The 13,466-nt window shown below is 40.7% G+C and overlaps 1 protein-coding gene across 1 annotated transcript in view; it reads right to left on the bottom strand.

The window, feature by feature from the left end:
• Positions 1 to 13,466, bottom strand: part of CDC42EP3 (CDC42 effector protein 3) — a 35,049-nt gene that overhangs the window by 20,505 nt on the left and 1,078 nt on the right. The gene's annotated exons all lie outside the window — the stretch shown is intronic.

The raw sequence follows: 13,466 nt of genomic DNA, 5'->3' as shown, positions 1-13,466 counted from the left end.
CAGCGTTCAGCTGTCCGCCTGGCCGTGCGGAGGCGAGCGGAGCGGAGGCTGAACGCCGCCAGACTGATGCAGTCTGAGCGGATCCGCTCCATTCAGACTGCATCAGGGCTGGACGGAGGCGTTCGGGTCCGCTCATGAGCTCCTTCAAACGGAACTCACGAGCGGACCGACGAACGCTAGTGTGAAACTAGCCTTAACTGGACAACACCTTCAATCTAGTGTTACAAGTTGTCAAGTGTGGAAAAGAAGCAAATGTTTGAGGTATGAATCTAATACAAATGTCGCTCTTCTCAAAAGCTTCTATGAACGTTGTAAAGATTAATATACAGAGTAAACTTTTTTAGCTTTTAAAACAAGTGACTGTACAATGTATGCATCTCCGCCAGTTAAACTTGATGCAGGTGTCCATGAATTGCACAACTTTTAAAGAGGGAGGCATTTTAATTCTATATTATTACTGTACAGTAAGATGATGTTAATAAATACAGTGAAATATACCAAATACATTATAATTCGGGTGAGTTCACACCACCACTATATATTTCGGCACATAGATAAAATAAATGGGGCTGAACAAACTGTATTGACTGCAATGGAAACATTTTGGAACCATTTTTTTTTTTTTTTTTTTTACCAGACAAGAAAGTCCTGCATGCAGGACCTTTTTTTCCGGGCTTCTTGATGGAATCTGCATTGGAAGCCCTGAACGGAGCTTCCAAAGCAGATGTAAACAAGCCATTAGAGTCAAACGGAGCTGCACACCAATGCTGGTATGAGAATTGCATATGTAATTGTAACATTCAGTCTGTTTAAAATACACAATATCCATTGCTGGAATAGACAACTTTGCGAACAGTTTTGATTGAAGATATCCTAAAGTTTTGTGTATGCATCTCCCATGTAGACTTATGTATCTCCATTGTTACAGACTACAAAAAAACGGTGTAGTCCGATTCTGCAGTCATGTGTCTCCCTTCTTCTTAAACTACTATTGTGTATGCGCCTTTTCCTTTTAGCACCACCACAAATATCTGAACAGAACGCTCAATGATTGGGAATAATCTATACCTCTACATGGAGTTGTAATAATCTCTTGTCAGAGATTCTACAGTCCTGTTTTCCTTGTTTCTATGAAGAATGTTGCTGGATCTGTGTCCTCCCCCCTTTAAATCCCAGATTTTATTTGTTCTTCAGCAGTAGGTTTTGATTCCACGATCTTAAAACTAGGCCCTATGTAATATTTAAAAGCTAATAGAGACAAAAGAATTTACTGATAAGAGTATTGGGTGAGAAATGTCACCCTTAGCTTCTATATATGTCATGGCCAATACATTTTATTCACTTGGTAGCACTATTTTATATTATCATGAGAGGGGGCGAGATGACTTGATTGCTTTATTTGTCTTGTTCAGTGTAAAATAGAGCATTACTTGACTGCCTTTGGCCTCCTTAAACTGCAAATAGCACTTGTATCTCACAGCATATGTATTTTATCAGTAGTTCAGCAGCCAATTATACTCTACAGGGTCCATTTCCACTAGTTAAGCACTCAAGAGCTGCATACTATCATGTACTCCACTCAAACTTCTAAATCTTGCGTGATATGAAGATCTTTATATAGAGTCAGTTTCCTGTTTGTCAAGCAGCTCCCAGTGGAAATATTATAACCATTGATAGCAGACACTTTTATTACAATGGAACCACAAGAGCTGCGGAATAAAACAAGACAGTAGTTTTGGAAAATACGTTTTTGGAGGATGTAGTAGCTTTTATTATGCTATGTTAAGGGTGCATGCATACGACCATGTTTTTCTTCAGTGAGGTTTTTTAAATAGCTAAAGTAGTAACCAGTTAATGGGGACATTCACACATCCGTTTTTTTAACAGATTAATGTGCCCGATCCATGAATCTCACAGCAGGCCCTATGATCTTTAGTTTTTGAGAATACTACAGATCATAGAATACTCGCAGAAGCTACCTGTTTTTTAAGGATCGATTTGTTGCAGAAGCATAATTGGGTACAGCCATGTGCATGTGAAGTCACTGTGCAATAAATCTTGCCAAAATTTTCCTCCATGCTCCTACAGCAGACTAATGGTACTTTCACACTAGCGTTTTTTTTTACCGGCAAAGAGTTCCATCCTAGGGGATGCAAAAGGATAGCATTTGTAGACGGATCCGGATGCAGATTTTTTTATTTTTTGCATTTTTAAAGGCTTGCACATACGCAGACTGGAAAACCGGATCTGTTTTGCCGGAACACTTGGTGCCGAATCCGGCATTGATGCATTTCAATGGAAAATAATTCAGGATCCAGCATTCCGGCAAGTGTTCTGGAACTTTGGACTGAGAAAATACCGCAGCATGCTGCGGTATTTTCTCCGGCCAAATACCGTAAGCGTGACTGAACTGAAGACATTGACTTGCTCTCCATTCAGAATGCATTAGGATAAAACTGATCTTTTTTCCAGTATTGAGCCCCTAGGATGGAAATCAATACCGGAAAATAATAACGCTAGTGTGAAAATACCCTTAGTAGATCAAAACTGGTGTTAGAAACACAAATCTTGACAAATAAACATTTATTTTTTTTAAACAATCTTTTTGCAGCATTTTAGCATAAGGGAATATAAAATGTAATAGAAATTGTGTTTTTGTGGACAGTTTCCTTCACTTTAGGTATGTAATATAGGTCAGTGACATTTTTTTTTCAAACCCCAGTATGCTGTAGGTGTGGCATTTTTTCATGAATGAAAAGAATGCATGTAAAAAATTCTGAATAAAAAAGCGTCCCAAAAATGCTCATAAAAAAGCCAATGTCAGGTGTAAGCATATAGTTGTTGCTTACATTCAGGAAACCTTTCAAATATGCTTGCTACGCATAATACCTGAACTTAGTGTGAACCTAGCCTAAAACTCTGGCACTAACTGTGTTATGACTTTAAGCAGTGGAGAAATCATGAATATTGTGTAGATCTTATCAACCAATCAACCCCTGAATGAAACTCCTCGGTTACCTTTTAAGAAGTTATTTGTAATTCTGGTAGAACCCATCTGCCAACAGCTAAGCAGGGGTGTAGATAAAGGCTCACGGGCCCTGGTGCAAGAGTTCAGCTTGGGCCCCCATTTCCTCAGTGCTTGGTGGCAAGGGGCAGGGTAGCACATACCCTTCCAAGGCAAACATTGAAAGGGCACCCCCTCATGCCAAATTCTTGACCTAACCCCTTCCCTCTAGCTAGAGGTGTAAATAGACCAGCATACACTTTCTATAGTGTCTTATGTGGCACAAGGGTTTTTGGGCCCCCTCAGGCTCCTGGGCCCGGTAGTGACTGCTACCTCTGCACCCCCTATAGCTATGCCCCTGCCTATGTGAGAGTACCTAGCAACAGGTTCCTAGTCTGGGTAGTAGCTGCAAAGGTAGCCATTACTGTGCAACCTCGGAACGGAGACTACTCCTGAAGTCCAAATCCCTGTACAGGAGTGAATACCAGGGGACCACCTTGACAACACCCTCAGTCAAATTCCTTCAGTGGCACAATTTACTGTATTCTATTATGGGTAAGAAAACAATTTGTGGGTGCAGTTCTGCCAATGGCACTTTTCCCATTTGCATTTACAAGCTCATAGCTGCCAACTGTCCCTCTCACTCAATAACAGCCTAAAGGGGTTATCTGACCCCTGAAATGCCCCCCTATATGCCCGGGCCCCTCAGTGGCGGCTGTGCAGGGACCAGGAAGGACGCGGGTGTCAGATAGCCAGGTAAGTAAATTGTGTGTGAGGAGCCCAGGCATATAGGTGGGGCATTTTAGGGTCGGAAAACCCCTTTAATGCTGGATAGGCAGCAGAGTAATGAGCATACATTAGTCTCATTTATGACTAAGGGGCACTCTACGCTTTGTTATAGAGGCGATGTGAAATCTGTAACACAGTTCACAAAGTAATCACAGAATTTAAGTTAGTTTTACGGGACAAAGGGACTTAGAGCCCACTCAGGGTGCTACCCCATGTACTGCACCCCCTATGGTGGTGCCCCAGTTCTGGTAATCATCAATAGCATTAAATATGGATCAACTACAAAACCAACTACTGTAGTCCTTTGTCCTCTATTAGTAAGCAGCCATGTGTATACCTGGGCACTCAGCAATACTTTAATACGCGGAGTCTAAAATGTTTCACCCTGCATCAGATTTTCTTTTTTCAATTTTTAAATTCATTGTAGGAAAATCCCAGAATCAAATACATTTTTGGCATAATAAATCTTTTTGTACACAGTTAGTGGTAGACCACTTAATAAAAATGGTCTCCAACATATGCCATAACTATAATCAAATTCTAAATGATGTTAGGTGGTACATAAACCAAACTCAGCCACGGAAAACCCATCGAACATATGATTGTCCAATGAAGTGCTATAGCTTATTCGCCATCAATCACACTTACCTCAGCTTCAGCTATCCAACTGAAGCAAATCGAGAGGATAAAATGTACACTTATATTTGAGGTATCCTGTCAGAAAAATTGAAAGGAATCCAGGAATATTAATAACTTTCTAGAAAACGTATATAAACTATTAAGTCCATTATTCCTCCACTGCAAAAAGAAATAATGAAACTCAGATTTGATGTATGATAAGCCAAGCAAACGTCCCAAACATAAAATGTAGCATGTCCAATGTAACACAGCCAAGATATGTTATACTGTGTTATAGCTGAAGTGTGGCCAGTGAAATTTCCTTATATAGTAGCTTTACATGCAATGATTTAGCTAGACCCTTCACTCATGGGCTTTGTAACATTAACAAATACCAGGTGTTGCCCCTATATACGTAACACTTAACGATTAGGACCTGGCTTGCTAGATTTCCAAACATTAATGACAAATAGAACAAGGTTAAACCTTGCACAATAGTTCACCACGTCTGTATAAGGCCTCCTGCACACAACCTTTTTTTTTCCCCGTTTACTGGCCGTTTTTGCATTCCGTATACGGTCTGTATACGGAACCATTCATTTCAATGGTTCCGCAAAAAAAACTGAATGTACTCTGTATGCATTCCGTTTCCGTATTTCCATTTTTTCCGTTCCGTTTAAAGATAGAACATGTCCTATTATTGCCCGCAAATCACGTTCCGTGGCTCCATTCAAGTCAATGGGTCCGCAAAAAAATGGAACACAAACAGAAATGCATCCGTATGTCTTCCGTTTCCATTCCATTTTTTGCAGAACCATCTATTGAAAATGTTATGCCCAGCCCAATTGTATCTATTCAATTACTGTATATTCCATACGGAAAGACGGAACGGAAAAACAGAACAGAAACGGAAACAAAACGGAACAACGGATCCATGAAAAACAGACTGCAAAAGCCATACGGTCGTGTGCAGGAGGCCTAATAGTGAGAAAGTGAAATGTAGGTTACATTAAACCTCCCTCATATTAGAACTGTAAGGGTACCTTCACACTAGCATTAGAAGAATCTGGCAGGCAGTTCCCTTTCCGGAACCGCCTGCCGGATCCAGAAATCCATATGCAAACGGATATCATTTGTTTCCGGATCCAGATGCAGATCTGGCTGACAAATGCATTGCAATACCGGATCCATCTCTCTGGTGTCATCTGGAAAAACGGATCTGGTATTTATCTTGTCCACAGATTTATTTCATCCATTTTTCCGGAACACTTGGTACCGGATCCGGCATTAATACATCTCAATGGAAATGAATGCCTGATCCGGTAATCCGGCAAGTGTTCCGTAATTTTAATTTTGGCCGGAGAAAATACCTTTCTCTGGCCAAATACCGTAAAGGGGACTGAACTGAGGACATCCTGATGCATACTGATTGGATTGCTTTCCATTCAGAATGCATTGGAACAAAACTGAAGCGTTTTTTTCCGGTATTGAGCCCCTATGACGGAAACTAAATACTAGAAAACTTTAACGCTTGTGTGAAAGTGCTCTAAAAGTACAAGCAGTAGTTATGCAATAATTTAATATATTCTATTTCCATAGTCACATAGTTAATACGGTTGAAAAAAGACATAAGTCCATCAGGTTCAACCAAGGGATAGGTTGGGACGCGAATCCCAGAAGGAGGTGAGACTCAGATTTCTACACATTAGACCTTCAGCAGACTCAAGCTGTTGTATGATTGCCCATGTCTGCTTTTCCTTAAAGCTGCCATAGACATTCAACAGCTATCTCTTCCCGACTTCCCCATACGTATCCACGTTCGATTTGGCCACATGTATATGTGTATTCAATGAGGAGACAGGAGAAAGCCGCTGCCAGACACCTCTGGCGGTAGCATAACTCTGGGAGTTATAAAAGGACGGGTGAAAATATTCACTTCTCCCAATCCTTCTTTTCCCCGAGAGCTCTTCACACATATTAGACTGTTGGCCAAACCTGCCATTTTTGTCAGATTCAGCTGAAAAAATACTACTGTGTATGGTGGCCTTTAAACAGGGTACAGGCCATTGTAAGCAGCAACTTTCTGTTGACGCATTTGTATGGAAATCGGGCTAGGTTGTTTAAACTTTATTTAGAGACAGCAATTATCCCCTCCATATGGGGATGAATGATCACTACTAGAATAGTTCATCCCCATACAGATTTATTGTTTGCAGGAAGTGCATCCCTATTTAGAGAGGGCAAAGGACTGGTGATGAATAATTATTTTATGTGCTACATAAATGAGCATTTTGCTCATCTACTGGGTGATCAGCTGCACATTTACATGTGGCAATTATCAGGAATGAGGGATCGCATGTATGTTTGTTCTCTATAATTGGCCGGGTAATCTGACTGGGAAAGGGCCTTTAGAATGGGTTAGGTGGAGTGAAAACCCCAGGAACCCCAGCAATAAGCAAAACAAAAGGGCTTTGCTGATCACCCTTCTTGGTTAAGGCAAACTACACTATTACTCAGGCACAGTGGCCCACAGGGGTGGACTGGGAACTTAAAGTGGCCTTGGAAAAATTACTAAAAGTGGACCTGTTGTGTAGTCGAGTCCAAATTGATGGATGGCAGGGCCAACACAAGCAAGGAGGTAGGGCTAGCAATACCATTTTGTCACACATTATACCACCCCAACAAAGCCAAATACCACAGTCCATCACAAAATACTGCCAGCAGCACAAAATACATCCCCAAAAACATCCACTGGCTGACCGTGAGGTACCATCCCTGTAAGGTCTATGGCCAATCCATCCCTGGAGGCCCATCTGTATAAGCCGCTTTGTGTCTGGGACTGCAGGTCACTCCATCATTCCATATGCTTGAACGGGGCTGAAATGGACAAGTTCAAGTAACAGACACAGTTTCTTGTCCTTGTGGACACAAGGCTCACAGGAGTAACATGGCTTCTTCATTGTGCAGAAGGTAATCTTGAAGTTTGGCCATCAAAAGAGCCCCTTTAACTGAACACTAGTAAAAACTATCCTGCTACCAATGCAAATTATGCCTGCCGTTAGCATATTAGCCAATCACACAACCTACAAGCACCTTATTCATCATGCGATTGGCTAAGAAGTGATCTGTAGGCAAGAAAGAAACCAAATTCACTTAGACCAGAGACGCAAAACAGGTATCCAACACATTTCCCCCCCCCCCCCCCTTAAAGGGCATTCCAGGATTTTAATATTGATGGGCTGTCATTGTTAGATACACATCCCACAGCCCCGCCAATAAGCTGTTTCAGTGCAGGAATTATATAGCTCCATCCATTGTGTAGGGGATTGATCTTGTAACCACAGTGATGGTCCCATGGTAGAGAATGGAAGCACTGAACGGCAGGAACGTGGAGTGTCAGACACCCCACTGATCTGATAATGATGGCCTATCCCCTCAACAAGCATATTGAATGGCAGGCTTTTATTTATGCCTCAAACATTATATCCATAAAAATGATGCATGATACATATAAAAATTTCTATCAGAAGAGCCACATAGACATAGAAAAATAATTTATCAATATAACAATAGCACCCATGTTACAATATATTGGATCAGACGGTAAGAGCTGGTCTTGTATAATACATGTAAAATCAGGAAGGACGTGAGTGTGATTCCATTGTCACCGGCTGGCTCAGATACGTCAGCCTCACTTCCCATTCACAGCGTTCCTCCAGGATGTTGTTTAAAGTAAACAACATCCGTCAGGAAATCCCGTGTTATGGTCACAAAGATCCGTGTTTACTGAAAAACAATGTCATCCCATGAACCGTGAGCCCAGCAGAATATTGTAGATCGTGAGATAAAGGTTGGGTGACAGGTGCCGTCATGTGTCCTTGGTTTCAGTAGTATGTGAACACAACACAATGCACATACAGCTATACTCTACATATTATTTTACTGGTATTCACTTACCTACCAATATTTGCCCAAAATACTAATTGGCTTAGATAAATTAGCCCCACCTCCCACAAAAAAAATCCTTTAAGACACCTAATGGTGCTCAAAACTGAAGACTGAAAGTTCTCTAACCATGACAGATGGATAATAGGAAACAATAGCATCCAGAAATTGTTAGACCATATAAAATCCATGGGTGGACATAAGCATCATCAGTGGATTACTGTGGAATTATTCATGAAAACGCAGTTGTTCTACCATCGTTGGACTGCCAAATAAGTTGGGTATTGGTGCCTTAATAAATAGCTTATGGCATTACATAAACCAAGCAGTAGAGAGGATGTCATCTATATGGGATGTTTTCTGCGTGATGCTTCTTCATGTGACTCGATATGTCTTACACCACATAAAGGCATGAAAGCTTTAATTATTGCAGTGATTCTGGTTTCTATTGACTATTTGAACTTTGACAAAACAGCATTGATTTACGTAAATGTTACAATCTACAGATGTTCAGTTCTTGTGGAAACATAGCAGAACGACGGCAGAAAGAGACAACATGGTTCTTCTAGATGCCTTATATTTTTATTTTTAACATAAGATATTCCGTGCATGTATATATTCACTTACTGTATTTTCCAACCACATCTGACTTACTCTTTCAGTAAAATAATACTTTCTGATGGTGTTTACCATTTTTTGCTCCCGATCTTTTGGTCAAATCTGAAAGTTCTTGATGCCCTACAAACCCCCCCTCCCCCCTCCTTTGTCAGTGCTGTCTTCTAACAGTTTTCAGTTGAAGCCTGCACTAGGACAAGACTACCTGTCGTTGCATAAAGAGCTATCCCCCAAAATAGCAAAATTATCCCATTACTAGATGGAATTTAATTGACAATAGTTCCGCTGTCCCACCAATTCTGGATTTTATTATATTAGGACATTCAGAACCTGATGCTCCAAAAAAGGCTGTAAAAGGCAACCTGCAATCTGCATATAGATTCACACCACGTAGAGAATGTGAATTCCATTCTGCCCTGTGACGTTATTCTCATATGACACCTGTCTATTAGCTGTATGACTTTATATATAAAGGGGATGCCAATCCAGATTCAATGTTATACAGACAGGTTAAAAAGCTATAAAACAACAGAAAAGTGATACTATCCATACCAATCGTCTGCTGCTTCCGTACCAATCCTGGCTCCAGCGATGACATGTCTACACAATATGTGGCCTTTGCAGTTTATCACTGGCCACATCGTTGACATGTCGACAGACCTGATGTCACCGCAGCAGGCGTGGACTCACTGCAGTGGTCACATGTAATGCCAACACATCATCGCTGGAACCGGGTGAACAGAGACCGGTTGTGTAAAAAAATAATTATGTGGCTGGGCAACTCCTTCCGGGAAATTGCTCTTTATGCACATTATTACAAGAACACTTAATTTAATTTAATTCACGCCTGGGTGTCATCTTTTGAAAGTAGTGATATAAAAACACATTATGTGAACTTTCATGTGTCTTTCCATTGATGAGACATTTCTTATGTCTCATATCATTAATTGCAAATATTCAGACGATGAGCGTTACTATGTAAATGAACAATTATTAAAATCCATCTTCTACCTTCCGCCCTTTGTTTAGCAGCAGCACACACCTACTCCTCCCTCCTACCACAATAAATAATTACATGTATAATTGCATTAACATGTTTATAGTACCCATGAAGTCACCAGCCTAATGATAAAAGGCATACAGACTAATGTCTGCCAACTGTTATTACAAAACAACACTCTGCAGATACGAGAGGAAGTTACTGTATTTCATAGGGTGAATAGGGTGTTTCAGCGCTACGTCTATGGTTGGCGAATGTGAACAAGTATTTTTAAGTCTGGCCATACTGATCCACTGTCTACAGCTATTTCTTTAAATGTTTTCTTAAGCTGATATCAGATGGCCATATTAAAAATCACCCGTGTTGTGGCCACATCACACACATATTTTTTTAAAATACTGAGAGGTCCAAATTTCTGTGTAGGACAGGGACCTAGCAACTGCCAAAGACAACTGTCTCAAAGGGTACGGCCATAGGTTCAGGTTTCCTAATGCAGTTTTGAAGGCCAAATCCAGGAGTGAACTTAGAGGGATTCTGTCACCACATTTTACCCCCTACAGTAAAACATAGCTACTTGTAGGTCTCCCTGAGCTGTTTTAAATTATGCCCTTATTAACTAATAGTCTTGATTTATTTATTTATAAAATCGATTTTAGTGATATGCTAATGACTTACATAAGGTGCCCAAGGGGATGTCCTTTCCTAACTTGGTGCTCAGCCGCACCCCTCGGTCCAGTGCCCAGCGCCGCCTTCCTGAGTCCAGCGCCGCCTCTAATATAATATATTCAAGAGCCGGCGCGCTGACGTAATCCCTGAGCCGGTTTTAAATCCCGCGTGTGCGCACTACACACTGTAGTCTGCGCGCGTGCGGACTACAGGTAATGGCATCGACAAGTGAAGTGGGCATGCAGATCCAGTTGGAAGTTGGAGGATAAATCTAAAACATGTATTCACTGTTCATGGCCACTAAAGAGACCTATAAGATCTTGACCAATGCATAGAGGTCCAGGAAAAGGTTGCTTCGTCAACAGATACCTCTCAAATAAGTTATTACATTTACTTTATTGGTCATATACATTTAGCCATCCACAAGTTTCTCTGCTTTTCACAAACCAAGATTTATGCCTACTGGTTACTTACAACTCTAGCTTTACAACAATAGGTTGTGCAAATTTGTTACAACTCAAGCTTTCTGAAAATTGGCTACAACCCAAGTTTTATGCCAATTGTGTACCACCCAAGCTTTATGATGGTTGGATACAACCCAAATTTTTGCCACTTGGTTACAGCTCAAGCATTATGCCAACTGGCTACAACCCAAGCTTTATGCCAAAAGGTTGCAACTAAAGATTTATGCCAATCGGCTTTAACTCATACATGCTTGTGGTCTGGGAAGAAAAAAAACATCTTAGTCCATGGTTAGTCCTCCAGAGCGTTTCACTTGGGGGACACATGGGGGCACAGGCACCTCATATATTTGTGGTATTGCCTTTCTTCCCCCCCTTTTTCCCGCTCTTTTAATTTTCAGAGATACCTGAATTATGGCTGAGGTGCTGAGGTAACCGGTTGGTTCCAGTTTGGCTGTAAATGTTGGCTCAGGAAATCCATTTCTGATTGGTTGCTGGCGGTTGCTGGGGGAGAAATCCAGCCCTGGGATTTGTTGTCATGTTTGTGGCGGGAAGCCTGTCGACTTTATATTGCAGGTTCTTCAAAGGTTTGGGGCCAGTTTCAAGAAGAAGAGGGCCACCCCCCCCCCCACTCCCTTTTTTATATAAAAACAAAATGTGTTCCTCGTCGCTTTGCTGAGTTGGTGGGGGCAGAATGACTCAGTGCAGCTGGGTGGATTAAGTTCTCATTAATTAATTATGGTTATGGGTTTATTTAATAATTTATTTAATGTGGAATTTATTATATTTATTTAATTATTTATGGAAATGTATTGTGGTGTTAATGTTTTCAAGGTAACCCACATAATAAAGCATTGTAGTGTCTTTATTTATTCTATTATACAGTAAGTTTAAGATGTGTTGGGAAGGTTAAATGTGCCTCCATGTAACTATTATGCGTTTATATTGCTATTAGCTGGGAAAATTATGCCATGTCACTAATACATTAGTCTTAAGGTTGGTAAACACAGACTAGATAATTACACCACCTTTCATGAGCAATATTTGTATAGTAAAATGATTAGTAATAATGTTATCATCTTACTAAGATTGCGCTGGGCATGCCTATGGCAGCCACGGTGACACCTTCTTACAAAATGCAGGGTGGCATAATTAAGATGTGAAGGGCACAGCTGTATACTGAGCTGTTCAGGGCACAACGCATTGCAGTATGCCATACATTGCCAGTCATCTAGTCAGCAGACTAGAACCTTTGCTTTTCCACTGCAGTATAATTATGGCAAGGATCAGCATTATTCGCCGCTGAATTATTTTACTCTGCTGCCTTGTATTGGTCGCTGTTTTCACTTGACTGCTCAAAATGCTGAAGCTTGCTAAGAAAAACAGAACTATCATCAGATCTGGACAGTTGGAGCCTGTCAGGCATGTGCTCCATTCAGCAAGTAGATTAAAGCTCTGCTAAAATCTGAACCCTTGCCTTCTCTTTTCAGCCTTCAGAAGCTCTTTAAACAGTCATCACAACATCTGCAATGCATGAGCGTCACTGTCACCTCAGCTCAATGTGCAAAGTAGATAAAATCCCAGAAATTCTTCCACCAAACAGCATGCTAATATCTAATGCTATGTACATCAGTTACTACCCCAAGCAGATCCTCGCGTGCCATAAACCTAACCTCGACCATAGACATAACAAAGGCAATCAGAGATCCAATACTTTTACATATGTTAACAGTCCACAATGTAATACCAATCATATTGTATATGCCACTTTACTGACAATCCAAGAGCACTATGTTCAAGGCAAGGAGCAGTCATAATGCCAAATACACATCATCCTGGCACTTAGTAGTCAATAAAAAAGGTTCAGCATCTCAGATACCCTATCATTATGGCATAAGGAACATTTTTGGACAACATGTTTAAAACATTGTATGCCATGGCAGATCAGAATCACCTTAGATAAACCCGTAACATGCCCTAGACTGCTGCCATGAGAGGAGGACACTAATAATGCATGTCCTCCATAGTATGTACATGGAAGAAGCCTGGTTCTCTATCTCACATAGCAATAAGGATAAGAGCTATGTAATCGTCTACATATGTATGATAGATAGATAGATACATAGATAGAAAGAAGATAGATAGATAGATAGATAGATAGATAGATAGATAGATAGATAGATAGAGAAATGAAAGATAGAAGATAGATAGATAATAGAAGGATATATGACTAAATGACAGATGACAGCAGGATAGAAATATAGATGGACAGAAACACAGATAATAGGGCAGATTACAGAAGCATGCATAGATAGATAGATAGATAGATAGATAGATAGATAGAAGAATAGGTGGCAGCAGGATAGAA

Source organism: Bufo gargarizans, chromosome 4 (assembly GCF_014858855.1).
Source record: "Bufo gargarizans isolate SCDJY-AF-19 chromosome 4, ASM1485885v1, whole genome shotgun sequence".
NCBI classification, from domain to species: Eukaryota; Metazoa; Chordata; class Amphibia; order Anura; family Bufonidae; genus Bufo; species Bufo gargarizans.
The sequence above is the reverse complement of the archived record's forward strand: the minus strand, read 5'-3'. Positions and strand labels throughout refer to the sequence as shown.